General features: G+C 45.2%; 1 long non-coding RNA gene across 1 annotated transcript; it reads right to left on the bottom strand.

The window, feature by feature from the left end:
* Positions 1 to 2,508: 2,508 nt before the first annotated feature.
* LOC142590381 (uncharacterized) lies at positions 2,509 to 17,910 on the bottom strand. The gene is made up of 4 exons (XR_012830085.1): positions 17,827 to 17,910; positions 16,400 to 16,525; positions 7,759 to 7,870; positions 2,509 to 2,903 (listed from the first exon to the last, which is right to left on the bottom strand). It is a non-coding gene; the product is annotated as an uncharacterized LOC142590381 (long non-coding RNA).
* Between the last annotated feature and the right edge of the window lie 237 nt (positions 17,911 to 18,147).

The raw sequence follows: 18,147 nt of genomic DNA, 5'->3' as shown, positions 1-18,147 counted from the left end.
GTATGGTATAAATACCTTTATTTAGGTTCCCGAGGGATCAGTCTGGGACTGATGCGGGCCGCTCTCACGTCGGGACAGAGAGGCCGAGCCCCTCTGCCGTCACACGGGCCCTCTGGACAGCCCTGAGTTGGTCCGCCAGCACTTCACTGTGCAGCGTCCGCTGCCTCCACTGTTGACCTCGAGAACCATTACCAGCCAACGCCAACCAGCGCGAAAGCATGTGTTCGAGATCGAGCAAACCCCCACACTTATTGCAATAGACTGAAACCACGCAGCGCGAATAAATTTTATTCGTGATGACCGGTTTAGCGTACGTTCATGTCTGCAGAAGCCTTAATGTAACCGCCTGTGGCCTGCTTAATTTAGAATGTGGCAGGGAGAACGCCCTGCGCCCTAAGTAATAGTGCTTGGTGATCTCGTTGTAGGTTAACGGTTGGTCTCTGAACGCAGGAGCGGGAGATTCAGCCCCGTCAGGAAGTACGCGGCACACTAATCCTCATGCCTCCCTGTGCGCCACCTCGTTGAGGTTACGCGGAGCTCCCTCCACTGACCGCATGAGCGGCGGGAACCAAGTAACTCTATGCTAATTGATATCCCTACTCACTAAACGCCAAAACTTCTCTTGAATTAATTAGCGCTAGATCAATAGCCACTTGCTCGGTGACACCCGCATCTTTGGTATAAATGAAAGCGGCATTTCTAACGCTACCTTCGCCATTTACCACCACTACCGTATAAGCACCTTTCCCATTAATCCATGCGGCGTCAACAAACGCAGACTCCTCCTCATTATCCTTTGCCTCTCGCAACAAAGCCCTAGCTCTCGCGAACCGCCTCCCTACATTGTGCACGGGTTGCACATTCCGCGGAAACGGACGAACCATGGCTCTAAGGTTGACGTTCCTCGTGTAGGGGCGGCCTATCGTGCGGCACAGCCACCGATTCTTCAACTGACTCTAAAATATACCTTCCCGCTGGTGTACCTAGCATTCGCTTCCTCTGTGCCGTACGCTGACCTCCGGCAATTTCATGTGAAGTATTATGCAAACGCCGTGGTAACAACACATCGTTATTTGACGTAGTCACAGGCAGACCAAGCGCCAGCCTTGACGGCTTTTCTGATTAAAGCTTCCAATTTATTTTTCTCCCTCCTATTCCAATTTATCATGGCTGCCACATACGAGAAATGACACATAATAAATGCATGAACTAACCGGATCGCACTTTCTTCTCCTAAACCCCTATGCCTATTAGAGATCCTTCTTATAAGTCTTATGACCTCCTCCATCGTCTTGGTAATACGCTGAATGGCTTTAATATTCCATCAATTCGCTTCAAGTACAAAACCCAGGACCCTGATTGCTTCAACTTTAGGTATCAGCGGCTCTTCTTTAGCATGGATTCTAATGCAAGGCTCAACTTCCGGTACCCAGCCCTTCGTCCTACGACCTAGCTTCTTAGATGTGAAGATCAATAACTCCGACGTTTTAGTGGAGCAATTGAGCCCCATAAGACCGAAGTACTCTTCTGTAAGCGTTACCACCTTCTGCAGCCTAGCCTCAAGCTCTTCATCACTATCACCGGCACCCCATTTAGTGACGTCATCTGCGTAGATAGAATAGTCAATACCCTGGACAGTGTCCGGTCTATTAGCCAACTCCGACATCTCCAGATTGAATAACATAGGCGAGAGTACAGATCTCTGCGGAGTACCACAGCAACCCAATTGAAAGACTTCCGACTTTATCTCCTCAAACCTGAGACATGTCCTTCTATACATCAGGAAAACCTTGAAAACTGGAAAAGACGCTACCCCATATTCAAGTCCGATAGCTCCCGTAGAATGAATGAGCGTCGGATTTTATTGAAAACTCTTTACACATCAAGTCCAATTAGTGCCTTAGTATCCCTTGTCCGGCTGTCAAGGAGCTGATGCTTAATCCTGGTCATAGCATCCTGAGTCGAGAGGCTGGTCCGAAATCTAACATTAGGGAAGCGCCACTGGCAATCTAAAACATGTCTGCATTCGATTTTGCGCAATCATAGCTCGTTTAAGAAGAGGCTGCGGGAGGGTGGCAAAGCTTGACGTATGACGTCACATGGGCGATCTCATGGATCAACGGAACAGACGACGTTGTGTGACTGGACCGCATTATCTCGCACGTGACGACAGCGATATAGCGATAGACGTGTTATAGATTTGTGTACTGTAAAAAAAATTGCTTTTCAGAAAGCGCCACGCATTGTGATGTGGAACAAAAAGCAAGAGGGCACCCGGAAGAAAAGAGTCGTCCTGGTAGTGTCGCCAGTAGTAGTAGTAGTATTGTGGTAAGGAATATACTTTAATACAAATCAACAAACATGTTCATACTTGTGCAATATTGTTTTGTTGTTGTATATTAATTTATTTACCGTTATATGCAGTTTCTGTCGTCTTCCACCTTCACAAAGCGGAAGGGCTCTGCACTATTTATTCAGTGGGCAGCTTCATATTCACTTAGATAGATATTGTATAGAAAAAATTTATTTGCTTGTGTAGTAATACCACACTTCACTGGAACCGACTTTCGTATCGCGAGGACACGTACCATAATTTTACTAGTAGGAGTACTTAATAACTACTTTTAGTCTAAGTAAGCTCTAGTGTGGTAGTTCTTGTCGTTTAAGCAGTCCTTGAAGTAGAGTTTGGTTCAGTTGTTGTTGCTTCTGTGGATTCAGTACTAATCGTAGTAGGCTGTGGTGTGGTAGTGGTTGTTGTAGTTGTTGTTGTAGTTGTTGTTGTAGTTGTTGCTGTAGTTGTTGTTCCAGGTAGAATTAAGTGCTTCCTTCTGAAGCAGCAGAAAGGCCACTTTGTGCCCGGGTGACCTAGTATAGTTTGAGTATAGTAATCTTCAAGTGGGCACCTATATAGAAGAAGATTAAGACTTAATAAGCAATATTAGCAACTGTAGCCAAAAGTCTGCGGTTTCGAAACACTATATGTTAATAAAGTAGAGGTAAAATATTTTTCTTATCTACAGCAATTAAATAATATGTAGGATTTGTAACAACACAAATTCACCAAACGCATTTACTCAATTGAACGAGAGAATCTGAACTTCAGCCAAATGTTTCATACCGGTGTTTAGCAGACATAAAAAATAAAACAAGAACATTGGCTATTTTGAGCACAACATAAAATTCCACTCGAACATCCTCAGAAGCTTACGAGGATAGAAAATGCAGCAAGAAATACTTCAAAGACAGGGAACCACACACAAGTACGCCCGTAAAGAGAACATTATTCTATTAATTTCACAATCGTAAATGTTTTTCCAGTTTGGCACCAGTTTCGTTTGCGGGATGATTGCGGCGAATATACGTAAATTGCACAGGCAGCACAAACCGAAAAAGTACAATATGGTTCTCATATTTTTGCTACGCTGGCGGAACACGAAACCAAGTTGTAAACATAGTTATCGCTTTTAGATTTCCGGTTTTCAGGTCTTCAGATTTCAATCGGCGCATAAATCAAATAAAATGCAAGGCATTCCAACGTCAGAGAATTTTTGGCCGATGTACGCGTTGCTGCATGCTCCCACTCGCTCTCCGCTATTGGTTCAGCCCCTCCTTGCTCACCGCGCATGCGTGCGCTTTCTCCCGCAATCGCTTGCGCGCCGTTACTCGCTTAGCGTCGCCTCTCCTTGCTCCACTCGCCTGATACCGGTGTGCACGCCATAAATAGACGTGACTCGGTTGCGCTAGCTACGCTATGTTTTGCGTGGGCCTCTACTTGAACATAATATATATTCGATAGTATAAAGCAAAAGAAGAGCGTAAGCGCAGTGCAATACCTCTTAGAGACTACACAAGCATGCTATGCGTACCGTTGCAACGAGGCAGCCAACGAAATCACGGTTCCTTGAGATACGCAAGGCAGTCGTGAGCGAGCAAGACCAAAAACGATTTGCGGCCTAATACAAGCGCAGCACCAAGCAAACGGTTCGTGATCGGGCAGCTGAAACCACGCGCACTTTCAGACGCAATTTGTCAAAGACCAATTTGGTGTTACGTGTAGCTTTTTCGTCTGCTCCTGGTTCCGATCATGCGTCGTCAGGTTGCCGCGGCCCACGCACGTGGCGGTCCTCGAGTGAGCGTTTCCGTGATAGGACGTTATTTTGTTCATTCATTGCTGCACGCGCAGGGAAGAAATGCTTCGCATTTACTTAGAACTTCATCGAGGATAGTTTCTTGCGGAATTTGTTTTACCACGTCGCACACTTTCTGTGGCAGAATTGAGCTTTGTGATTCGGATGATTTAGCGAAGTTACGTGTCATAGTGAATGACGTTGTTAGCAGTGCGTTATAAATAGAATAACTTGTGCGCGTTTACCTTGGCCTCTCAGGCTTCAGGCGCAGTTTCTTCGAGATGAAATGAGCGTAAAGTTTGGGGCTCGTCAGCACGTGATTCGTGAGCGCGTCATTTACACGAAGCTCGTCTCTATTTAAGATGTTCGGACCTTGCAAGGGGCCGTTTGAAAGCACAGGGGCCAGAAATTTCTTCATGCATGGGTGTACATATTTTTGCACTCGCCTGTGTTTACGTGTTGTAAAAAACCTGGAATGTTAAGATTCAGGCAAGCTGAATCACATGCATACCCATTATGGTTCTGTTTTATGTGCAACGTGAGCACTGTTAAATATGTCCACTGTACTGAAAACACTACTGTACTGTAATAAAACCCTTAACAATCGGATGAAGGACGTGCTGTATTCCACAGGAACGGCGTAAGAATCGTCTTTATTTTTTTCTCGTTATGATTTCAGCCTATTGCTAACGTGTACTTATTATTTAAGCGGGTTAATAAACTTTAAACGAGGAAATCTAGCATAAAGTCTGTGACTACACAGTATATTCAGAACTGTGTGCTGTGGAGCTCTGAGGTCTCCCCACAAAATACACACGGCGACTTTTCAGTTAATTGATGTGGGCTTACTTCTCTGCAAGCAAAGTGTAGTAATTCTTTCTGAAGTTTTTAGCAGCAATTACTCTTTAGAAACGTCACTAATACTTTTATTTAATTTTTACTTTTACTAATACATTATATTCATAGAAATAGATCTTGTAAGCTCTGTCATTCCCTCTGTGACTCTACAACGTGACCGATTTCCCACTTCACATACGTACGCTGTTCTCCACTTTGACACTCTTCTGGCTTGCTTCGCAAGAGCATAGCATGTGTCGTCGTCAGGGCATGGGGATACCAAGACAAGTGGTTCACACCGGGGCGTCTATCTGCATATTTATTGCTCCTCATGCCTCAGCTAGTTTCTACAGTGTGCCCACGACCGCGGATCGTTACTTCTTTCGATCCACTTGCAAAGGTTGAGGTCGACGACTCTTTTGCGAGAGCCAGCTTCACGCTCACAGCTTCAGAGCAGACACGCTGTGTGTACCCACAACAATGTTGCCAGCAGCAGTAGCCAGCAAGGCCGTATCTTATAATGGTTTGGAAAGGAACCTGTTCACTTGGTCTCATCTTATTAGTCAAAGTTTTGCTTGCATCAGAGGCCGTCAGAGACATCGGGGCGAGCACCGCAAATTACGATCACGTCACGCAGCTGTCAATCATTTCCAAGGCAAACCCGTGTTTTGCTAAGAGCGGAACCGGCGAAAGTACAGTGCGGTTTGGGTTACGTTGCTCTGGTTTGGCTGTTGGCTCGCGACCATCGCCCCGCGCGCCGGTCGCGCGCGCGCGCGTTGCTTGTTTCGGAGGCTATTACTTGCTTTCGCCGTCTGCTTAGCATTGCTCTTTCTGTGTCGACCGCGGCTGGAAGTGCCACACGCGTTAGAAGAGATGACGGATATTTATTTGCGCCGCCACTCCGGCTTTCTAAGTAGACCTTTTGCAGGCTATGCTAACAACTGGAGGAGACTCAGGTGCAAGCATACCAGTCGTTATTCCGCGCAGAGGAAGGAATTGCGCGCTGCGGTTCATATCCACCGGTCGACAACTCCCAGAGGTCGATCGGACGCAAAGCATTGATTGGAATGGCCTAGAGCTCAGCTTCCGGCACTGTCCACAAAGTTCCTCTTACAATTGTGTCCTGGCCGGTAGAACGGCTCGGTTAACTTTCTCGTGACCTCCGCTTCAAAGCCAACAGCAAGGAGATATTTGCATGGGGAGATCGAATTCCCAGTGCTATCGGAAGAGCGAATAGCTTGCAGATGGCCGTTCAGCAATGCGAAGGCTTGAACCCACGTTGGCCCAGCGCTTCCTTCGTTAGACAGATAAAACTATGCAGTCAGGACGGGAAGATATTGTGGACATCTCTTATTTGGCTCCCCTTTTTATCTAGTTCCCCGGGAGTGCCACACTGTGTTCCTCAATTTCACGGCGCAGCGCACATCATCAGCACTACACTCTTCGTTTTTTCTTCGCGCAGCCAATGCAGGGCCCGTATATCGTAATGTTCGATTTAAAGTTCCATTGCTTCTATCACGGGATGCGCCGGGGGCAGATCGCAGCAACAGCGGCTGCACGGCGGCGAGCGAGTCATGTCTGAGCCGATGACGAAGGGCGAAAAAAGAAGGAAAATTGATGGAGTCGGCGAGCAAAAGTTACCCTAAGAACCAGTTCGAGGTTTTGTTGCACTCGCTACATAGGAAGTGCTGACAGTGCATTCCTGTTGCGTGCATCGTGCAAGCTCCTGCTTGCCGACGACATAGCGCTGCCTCTGCCAGCTCATTTACGCTTGCGATACAGTCTGTCGGCTGAAAACGAGAAAGACAAACATTATTAAACTGCCTCTGCATTGCCTAAACGCCCGGCACCACACGTTTATACTTCAGAACGTGCCGTATAATATTTAATATACATTTTGCAATTATTTAGCAAGCAGAAACACTCTGTAGTTCCTCGATTAATGCGTCATATAAGGGTGTACACTTCAGAGGTGGCAACCTCTCATCTATTGGTCGCGTCCTCCCCTTGTTGCACCACCGGCTTGGGAGTGGCACATTTAGTGACGTAAGCGGCGAAGTGAACGATTCGTTTTCCGAACCGTTATTAGAGTCCGCCCCAGAATGCAGCCTTTGTTCCTGCAGCGTTGACTAAGCGGAACGTGACGGTGCGCCGTCTTGGGAATCACTGACGTTGCAGTCAAACGCACTGCGTATCTCCGGTGGAATAACCGCCCGCGGTAGAGATGGCGCATGCGCCATCGATGGTGTGAAACAATGACGGTAATGACAGCGCCAACGCACATCGAATGTTCACATGGTTGCCATCGTAAGAACGCACATTAACTAATGCACTCTGTTCACTGCCATTGTTTTCCTTTGTGTGTCGCGTTTGCCAAGAAATGGTAACAAAGCCAGCAGTGCTATTTAGTATTTACGCTCATCTTGCAGATTGTTGCATGTTGGTCCTGCTTGGGCTTCCAGCGTTCATAGAAATCCGCCGACGAAAACGGCAGTTGTTCTTGCGCTTTAGTTCAGTTGCATAGCCAGTTTGTCGCTAAATGTAACTATTCTAGCTTTTTAACACGGATTCGTTGTTCAAGTTAAAACACAAATAAACAACTTGGTTAGCGGCTTGCTTCCCGACAATATTACCCAATGAAAGAACCAACCTCGCCTAAATATCCGCACTGCAACAAATGTAGGCCTTCGAGTACATCATTTCGGTAAAGAAGAGTTCCGCTATTCGCTGACACCGGTAATCACCGGAGAGTGTCTGCATATTATCTTAAATAAATAAAAGAAATAGACTTTACCCGCTTACTGTAACCATATTCTTTTCCAGACTACAAGAAACTCTTGCGCAAGGCCATTCCATAGTGACGTCTTTTTTATCTTCTACGGTCAAGTTATGGTAAACACAAGAACCTGAAATATGAGACGATCGAAACGCAGCACATTGATATTGATCATTAAAGGAAGCAGCATTCGAACTACTATACTCTTTTTGTTTTCTGTCCATACGCATAGTCATGCATACAACTGCCTAAAATAAAGGCGGCATTTTACTTTCGTTCTATCGGACCTTCCCTACGGGATCCCAGTATTCAACTCTATTTTTTTAAGTTGAGTAAAGAAGCAAGGGTCTCTTGCCTGTACGGCAGGCAGGTCTCAAAATGTTTGCGGGCGGATATGCCAGATGATTTATTTGAGGAACATCAGCGCAATCTAAACAGAAGGAAAAGGGAATTTATCAATTTGTTTCGGATATTGGAAAAATATTATTTTCCCTGGGTTACTGCCATTCTGTCAACGGGGCGAAAAGACTGAAGTTGTGGAAAAAAAGTGCAACGAAAGTTCTGTTGAGTCGCTAGAAGGTGTATGCAGTAAGATGTACCACATAATATTCTTATTTTTTTTTCGAACATACTGTTTTAAACTGAACAGGGGGATATGGACACGTTGTGGTGACGGACAAGAACGACACAGTGTCAAAGTGCGACTTTCAAAGTTAGATCTCTAGTGGGGGAACGTGTTCCCAGCACAACACTAACACTCTTGCACAGGATAGCGGCGAGCTAAATTTCGCGGTGAGCGGAAATATTATCTAGGGGTCAAGCTGCTCCGTTTTTATACATGTCTCGTCGAACGTTCCAGCGTAATCGCTTGTGCCCTGATAGCCTTCCAGAAAGTACTACATAATTCGTGCCGCGTGTATGTTCTCATTAGAGAATGTTTGGCAAGAGCATACGGAAGGAAACAGAATGAACCATAATATTCGAGCTCGTTCCAATTAATGCGGGTGTGTCTTGCGCTCAGCGATAATTTTAAGTTGTTAGCGGGTGAAACGCAGACACAGGGAAGGAGAAATATGTAAACGTGTCGGTATGGTACCATTCCGACCTTTAAAATTTTAAGAAGGGACTGTCCGGTCACCAACTGCAAGAAAATCCAATGCTCAGACAGATATTACCGATAATCACGAATATTTAGTTCTATATTCAAGTTATGGTAGATGGCGGAACTGTGGAAACGAAGCTTTTTAAGAAACAATTATATCCACTAAGTAAAAGCTCACCAATATTGCACGAGGTTTCAGATATTGCCCTACAGAATTAGAGAAATAAAATAAATTTGCATCATAGTGATCACCAAATATTTCTTATATTATAGGGCCAGGTACCTACGGTGGTCCTATAGTCATGCATAACTTTCGTTCCTCGTTGTTCGAAGTTCAGCCGTCTAGTACCTTTGGCTAACAATCCTAAATCTCCAATAGAGTTCTAATCGTACCGTCGCATCCATCTTGAAAATTACGTTCGAAGCCTGATAGAGAGAAGGGAACCTACATCATTTGACTGGTCATCATCATCATCATCATCAGCCTGGTTACGCCCACTGCAGGGCAAAGGCCTCTTCCATACTTCTCCAACAACCCCGGTCATGTACTAATTGTGGCCATGTCGTCCCTGCAATCTTCTTAATCTCATCCGCCCACCTAACTTTCTGCCGCCCCCTGCTATGCTTCCCTTCTCTTGGAATCCAGTCCGTAACCCTTAATGACCTTCGGTTATCTTCCCTCCTCATTACATGTCCTGCCCATGCCCATTTCTTATTCTTGATTTCAACTAGGATGTCATTAACTCGCGTTTGTTCCCTCCTCCAATCTGCTCTTTTCTTATCCCTTAACGTTACACCCATCAGCCTTCTTTCCATAGCTCGTTGCGTCGTCCTCAATTTAAGTAGAACCCTTTTCGTAAGCATCCAGGTTTCTGCCCCGTAGGTTAGTACTGTACTTATTTGACTGGTACTTAGAATATAATGAGACATTTTGGCATGGGATGGCGGGCTTCCGACGCGGACGGTTATCCATGGATAACGCGCTCGGCTAACTGACCTCTTTTCGACATCAAGAGAGCATAAAGAGATTAACGATGGCAATGTTTCTTGATGCCAAAATCATATATGATATTTTAGCACACCAAGCTATCCTCGAAGCATCGGGTAATGTTCACATTGGTGACCATGCATTAAATAACACTCATGGTTATTTGGAGGATAGATCTATCTTTGGGCTTACCGATGATAGGATGTGATGATACCATGTGACCAGCAAAAGATTGGCCGCAAGGTGGAGTATTAAGCCTCAAGCTCTTCAACGTTCACTGCTAGATCTTGTTGATAATTGCCAAGGATGGCCCAGATATCTATCTATGCAGATATCACTCGCCCTATCTGCATCGGGGTCCAGTGAAGCCATGGCGGCCATATTTGCAGAGATAAAAGGGGGTGCGTCCCAAGCACAAGCGATCGCGGAGTATGAGCAGGATTCGGTTGAATTTCGGGTTCCGCAGTAAAAACGTAGAAGGAACATCTTTAATGTCTATATAAGTTCACAAATGTTTGTTGCCGTAGAACGAAAAGAAAATCTGCTTCCATCTGTTGCAGCAGACTTCGAGAATACCAACCGGCGAGGCACTTAGCAATCCCACTTCTTCGCTCTGTTAAATTACGAACTGTCCCTCGTGTGACAAGTGACTGCATAATATATCCGCCACTTATTACTCGTTGGTCGGCGAGAAATATTTCTAGCCACCTTATATAAGCTCACTCCACTTTTCACCAGCAGCTTCTCAATATAGGGCGCGAAAACCGTGTTCATTTATTAATTTAACGTATCTCTCGTGAGTGCTAATAAGTGGCTTCCGACACCTGGCGGTACCTCACTTCTCATTTTTAATCGGCTCCCTGTAGTTCGGAATAATCCGTCACGACATTGTACACCCTTTCTTATATTCGCCATTCTCTGTTAATAGCTTGTTAATTTTGGTACAAAACTGAAATGTTGGCTTCCTCAAGAAAGGCACTACGAAGGACACATTTAGCATACTGAAACGCTTCACAATGATATACTGAGCCCGGAGTTAGCCTGATATAATTTCACTGTGGACGTCCTCTTAAACTTTATATGCGGCTCAAGAAATTGTTGCTACTCATTCATCGCATCGAGCAGATTTCTTAGGGAAACATAAGCATTGCACGGGTCAAGTTGGAGTTATTCAAACAACATACAAATATCCCTGACCAATGGTACACAAACGTAGGAAAATTGGAAAACAAAAATTCAGCTGCAGTTGAGCTTTCCGAAATGTATATCGATTTACTACAAGCTCAGTGTGGAGCTTATGTCCAATATTATTTGATTTTGAAATAACACAAGTCTCGAACACAGTGGTACCACTCTTCATATGCACTAGTTTATGAGTGATGTGGTGCATCCGTAATAATAAAATACTCTGCAATGTTTAATTGTGCTTAAGCTCTACCTTTCTCGTGTTCAAGGCAAAGTAAATCATTATGTTGTGGTGGGACCGCATTTATTTGTGAATAAATACCTAAGAAACCACTGATACATACGGATGCTTACACAAGGTAAGAGCTCGACTGGACTTCAATTTCATTTCATGTATGTTATGCAATTGTTCTCGCTGAATTAGCTATGCACCTGAAACCCTTCCCTTTCATTGTCACAATTCTGATGCTCCTATTTCTTGTACACGCTTCTCACTATTTTCCCCATTACAAACACAGCTATTGCGCAACACGCGCAAAGCAATGATCAACACGCCGCTTGTTACCTTGAGAAATGCAGCCGACCTAGTGGTCGCTTAAGGGAAGAGTTTGACTATTGCGGGTCAGCACTCCCTGATCCTCAAGTACCTCATTCGAACCTCTGACAGGACACATGGCCCGCAGACACAACAGAAGACGTAACAGGATACGCGGGCCGACACTGTACCAACAGAAGCTTCTTGTAGAATGTGAACTCTTGCGATTACCATCACGTTGAGAAAAAAGATGTCTAGTGCTACATGTCTTCTTCAAAACGATGATGTGCGATTACATACGGAAATAACCACATAAATCCACTACAAAAAAAAACGGCCGAATTATAAATCTTGACTTTTTCCCAGAGCCTATTACGTATGCCAAGCGCGCAGCAACGAAGGCTCTGTGGCTTTCATGGACAACCCATATCTTGATCCCCACCAGCCCGTTAGCCTCGGACTATTCTACAGTTATTGAAAGAAATGGCGCCCGCCGACGCTACTAGCAAAACTGCGCTCCGTTCATCAAAAAAAGACGAAATATGCGCGCGAGCTAGCCCCACACGAATGGATACAGGTGCGGAATGAAAAATAACGGATTGACGTAGTCAAGCAAAGCATGCGATATTATGAGATCACTTCTGATGCAAAGTACAACATACTGCCTCACAGCCTATGTGGCCTTGAAGGAAGGCATCCCGAATGCCAAACTCAAAGACAGGGGCACACATTTTCGCAGAGAAATGGTACCACTGCAGACCACACGCGAGTAACCCTGATCAAGCCGGACACGACGATCTTCCCGATAAGCGTGCTCGAAGACTCTACTGAGAATGAACAGCCGTGACGCTCGAATGGTTGATGTACGCACTTCAGCGCCCGACAACCACCTTACAGAAGAACGTAAAATAACTGTTGTGGTAGTGTTGAATGAAAAAGTAGTGTTGAATGAATGAAAAGAGAAAACACTTCCTCAGGAATGGCTCCTCCTGATTTTCCAGTTTTTCTAAAGCAAAAGAAACCGCCGGAATGCCTTCGTTTCTTAAGGCCCCTTTGTCTCACGCCACATCTGTAAAAATGCTTGGCGAGCACAGTGAGCGCAAAATATTGCGACAGTTAGAGGAAAATAGTATTCTGCTTCACACTGAGTAGAAATTCTCATCATGGGCTTTCTACGCTATTATTATGAATAACTTAAGGAAGGGAGTGTTAAACACTTCGTCCTCGTGCGCCCGGATCGTTATAGTAAGCGTATAAAAGGCTTTTGACAACATTCCTCGCACACTTTTCATGCAAGACATACAAGAAATGGACGTTAAAGTGAACACAAAAAATTTCATTGCTGCTTCCCTGCAGACAAGAACGCTTCACGTTCACGTTGGGATCTACCTGGGCTTCTACTATTAAAACCTGGTTGGGGCCCGGCGGGGAATTGTAATCTGCCCTTTAATAACCATCGCTGCCTTAGCAGTTCCTCCTCTAAAGCTAGACAAACCGCATGCTTAAGTAAGTGTTTTACATAGATAACGTGACGCAATCGTTCTCGCGAGGTTGCCTGTGAAAACATGAGTTAAACCGACAGCTGCCGTAAATTGACATCGAATGATTTACATAGGAGATAGGGCAGGCGCTATCGCCGGAAGTAAGTTTTCTGTTATGCACGATTTGAGATGCTAACTGTCAAACGACATATAAATAGTCCGCGTCCATTTCTGTCGGACAGACACCACTTCTCTGGAAGCGGGTTATGCGCACACTCGGAATGTTTTTGGACGAGCAGTGCATATTCTTAATTTAAGCAACCACTTAGTTTAAGCAACCACTAAATGTACTCGTGCTAGCAACCGGAAATATCTGCTGGATTTCGAAACGCGTGAGGGGCTACAAAGATTCGAGACGCTTTGTGCAGACTGTCTTACAATTCTATATCCTGTATGGCGTCCCTTTTCCTCCCAATAAACCAAGCACATCTGCATACCCAGACGCACTTCAACAACGAGGCCAGCAAAGTAGTAGGACTGTCAAGGTACGGGCCTCTCTATGCACTCAAAGCCTGCTGTACTCTATGGGACATCTCCGAGATCACCTTAATGCGGGGTTTTATGTAGATGACATGCCTCAATTCCAAATAATGACGATGATTTATTAGTATCGCATTTGAAATGAGGCAGTGATAAACAGTCACCTAGCCTGCTTGAGTTACACAGGTATGCAATACGTGCATTTCATTTTAGTAGTTTTGTATAAATCTCTTGAATCTGTTTTTTTTCCTGAAAACTTCTCTATCCTGTACCTCTCCCTATGCCTGTAACGGATACGGACGTTCAGAGGGTCACCCAGGTTAAAATATGGTGCGACATTTATAACCGTCCTACGCTTCCACACACATGTTTCCCTCGGGAGCAAATACCACTAGCGGGTCCAAACCACGACGGAAATACGACGCAGTCAGTCCGCAAGAGCGCCAAGCGAAATACCAAGCGAAATTCACACAGACATTGTGGGAAGACGACGGCCATTCCGCCAGCTTTCACATGGTCTATGTAAATGCATCTATCTTAGGACCAGAGGAAAAGCCTGTTTGTACAACAGCGTAAATTTGGAAGCAATCGAATGGGGAAGCAAACACCACCTAGCGAGACATGCCGTTCACACTTCTTGGGTAGAATTGCATCTCATAAGAGACTTTGCTGTGCATGTAGAGACCGTTGCTCTCAATTTCTGAAGAGACACTAAGCAACACCGCAGAGAGTTTAAGGGCTCTGGACATGTCTCTTGATCTTTCAAGTACGTTCACCCTAATAACGCTGTCGTTGAATGACCCCACAAGCTATGTAGGGTCATTATGTTATCTATATTATCAAGGGCACGATTTGAGCTTGCACTGAATCTCCGGTCAGACAGCTATAGTCAGAAAGAAAATGGCCCATCGACTAGCGCGTGCTATGCAGACGATTCTGTCCAGAACACCGTCCTGTCAAACGGTCGTGCGCAAACAACAGCCGAAGTTGTACGTCCCCACCATCGCTCTCTTTTCAGTAGTTTCCTACCCCTACATGTTAATCTCACTCCCTCTCAAGCTGCTATCTTCTGAAAGGAGGTTATTATATGGCAGGCGCCTACTGCGACACTCCGTACTCCATACCTGATGACGCATATTTCGGTGCACACTCCAAAGAACGACCACTATCCTACTTTGATGTAGACGGGTTGCTGACGCATTGCGGGGTCCCGTTTGAACACGTAGTGAATTACGTAGCCGAGGCGAAATGGCCGGCTTTTTTCGCGTTAAATACTAAAGAATCTTACACTACCCGGCCATGTCACACGAAGCTTTCCACCGCGAGCAGCGTTTCACAATTTCGCTTCAGTAAGAAGGCGAATTTGAAAGAAATATGTACACCACGCGTTTTGGGGAAGATGTTCATCTTTGAATGTGGGAACGTGGTAGTGCACTTTATGATGCTTCCCTGCAATGGTTCAACATTACATGGGCCATGAATACCGTCACTGAAACTTACTATGGCATTTAGGTTATTTAGTCAATCAGTTACTTTGGTTACTCGTGCAAATGTTGCCTGCGTCGGCAGATTAGGTATTTGTGTGACTTTATTTGATTAATGATGGCGCAGCTCTGAACGTCTGAAAGCACCACAAAGTGAATGTGGAACACAAAGGGAGATGAAAGAACAGAAAACGAGGAAGAAAGCGGAGGATGAGGCTACAGTGAAAGCATGAGGCGGAAAGCGTAGGAGCCGCGGAGGGTAGACGGCCTGCGCATGCACTTAGTTGCCGGCTTCCAAGACATCGGCAGCTGCGCGGGCGATGGCATCTGCGCTTCCAAGGGGGAGGGGGTTTAAAGTTAGCCCGAGATACGGAGTGCTAAGTTCGTCCGCGGCGTCAACGGCTGAGGTCCGTCGACGGTACCAGCTTGCGTGACGGGGAACACTGCTCTTGCAAGGGGTGATGGCAAGCGGCTACGAGTAAGGCTTGATGTGATTCTCCCTTAGGTGTTGTCGCCGCTGACACTGTTAGCACGATTTCCCGGCAAAGGGTTGCGGTCGTCGTTGCTGGAACGAAAGCGTGAGAAGGAAAGCGTAGTGCCGCGCAAGATGGGAGGTGTAGCGACTATTGCTACGATATGGTTCCAGAGTTGCGCGAGCCATCTGTATGCAAACAAAGTGCGGCATGAGCGGAGGTCTGTCGGCGGATGCTGCTGGTACTCCCGCCCACGCGTCACCAACATGTTAACTTTCGCGATCTCCTGATTAACGAGGCAGTCGCATCACATTTCGCTTCGTTTGCAATGTGCCGCACGAGACAGACTCTTCGAGCTGGCAATTACTCATAGCATTATGTTCATCTTATAAACCATGCATCTATATAATCATACTACAAAATATTGCCACGCAATGCAAAAACACGTGTAGCGCTGCGCTCAAATTTCGTATTATTCCGTATCGTAATCTCAGGTGAATGTTTCGAAGCAAGGTGTTTCAACTAAAGGAACTAAACACTCTATAATACGCGCATATAATTTAGTAAAGAAGAATTACACATGATAAAAATCTAAGTAATTCATGTGACGTCGGCCTCTGCCTCAAAGCCTCGAAATACGTAGATTTCGTATTTGTAGCGTGTATAAATACAAACCAAGACTACACAAAAAAGTAGTAAGAGATTGATGTACAGTACAAGCCAGTGGACCATCAGGATGCATGAAAAACAATAGCATAGGATATACTATGAAGAACTTAACTTTGGTTTATAAAATTGAACATGCTACTAAATAGACTAATGCAGCTTTGGCAAAGGTAGTTTACTACTTAAGGACTGAGCGTTGTCTCACCATTCAGTGTCTTGACATAAACGTCACTGCTGGTACCATTCGTTACCACGACAGCATGTAGTCCAACAGCCAGTGCTACAAGAACGGAAATCGGACGCCAACAGTACATCTTTGTCCACGAAATACCTGAAAAAAATATATTATGCCACAAGCTAACCTTAATTCTTAACCTCCCCTATTTCTCAATTTGCCAATTTTCCCTGTATCCCCCCTACCACTCAAATTATTGTACTCTTCCATATTTTTACGCATACACTCCCTTCCCTTCCCGCTTTTACTCATGTCACCCACCTATTTGTTATTCCGCTTTTGGTTGCCCCCCCCCTCTTTTGTGGCTCTTATTTCATTTTATTTTTTTGAAACAGCCTAACCATGCACATTCTAAATGTATCCGGATATCAGGATACCTTTTTCCGCGCCCCAGCCACACAGCGTGTCGCCACTTTTGTATACCGTCGTGACGACGCCTACGTCGAGATACTGAATCTAACGTCCCCTGAAAGACAAAGCCGCTGCCTTCCAGCTACCCCATGCATTGCACCCCAGACTCCTTGTTGCCATCTTAACTCCGCATGGGTGCTACGCTCCTCAAGCCATTCTTTCAACTATTGTCTCTTTTAGGTTCATTTTTTTTTGTTTCTCCCGCACTGACTGGCTGAGCGGCTCTTCTACGGCCACGAAAGCACGCAACTAACGACACCCTTGAATGCTCCCTCACCTCTCGCTCCCCCAACACCTTCCCATGCCCTTCTTTTTATTTTCTCGTTCTTTTTTTCTTTCTTCATATTTTTATTTTTCTTCTCCCCACCCTCCCGCTGTACCGCTCTTGTCCGCTCATCTTAGAAATCACGCTTAGGATGTCAGGCGACATTGCTCATCTTCTTTACAGTCTCTGCCTTTACAGCCAGCCGCCACCAACAACGACCGAACCTGACGTCACTCTACTAACCCGTTAAATCTAAGACGCCTGAGGACGATGAGGCCGCCTATGAGGAAGATAGGTCCCCCTATGGAAATGTTCGCCAGTTTTATGAGGCACCTTATCCCTGTTTATAACATTTACACCACAAGTTCTATTATGTAATTCTGTTGATGCATGGTGTATTTCATGGGTATGTGAAAATATGGGTTTACGACTGCTATTTATATACTATAAGTTATCCAATACTTTCGAAATGAAGCGTTGGATTCCGCTCCGTTTGTTTAAGATGAATCTGCTGGCAGAACAGCACTCCTATGACATGCTGCAAGAAAATAAAACCCTAAGCAAAGCTTCCCCCATCTCATTACACCGCCCATGCTCGTCCGAATTCTCTTTTAAAATATCATATCGTCTGTAGCCGCCTCAGAAGGAAATTAGGCACGCAGCAAATGATCAACATATTTGAAATCACAAGAACAGAAGTCACTTTGTGGCATATACGTACCTCACAACAGCACGGAAAATAATAGCTTATGGCTCAGGCGTTATCGTTCAGCGGTCCCGAGCAGACGAGCAACAGGCAAGGACAGCAATCGCTGTTCCCTTAAATACCACGACCAAGAAATATTCTTCTTACTGATGTGACGGATAATATGTGTGAATTACCTTTGTTGATCTTTAGCAACTACCCTTTCCGCGTGCTTGCCAAACTACGTTCACCTACGAACCACCACCTGTAGCGGCAATGCTAAGGTTAAAATTTAAATTAAAATCAGTTCTTACATTCCAGTCACTTGTGAAAGTTAAATGCACATTCGTGTCGCAT

The sequence above is a fragment of the Dermacentor variabilis genome, chromosome 8, assembly GCF_050947875.1.
Source record: "Dermacentor variabilis isolate Ectoservices chromosome 8, ASM5094787v1, whole genome shotgun sequence".
NCBI lineage: Eukaryota > Metazoa > Arthropoda > Arachnida > Ixodida > Ixodidae > Dermacentor > Dermacentor variabilis.
Note: the sequence above shows the minus strand (reverse complement) of the source record. Positions and strands in the feature narration are given on the sequence as shown.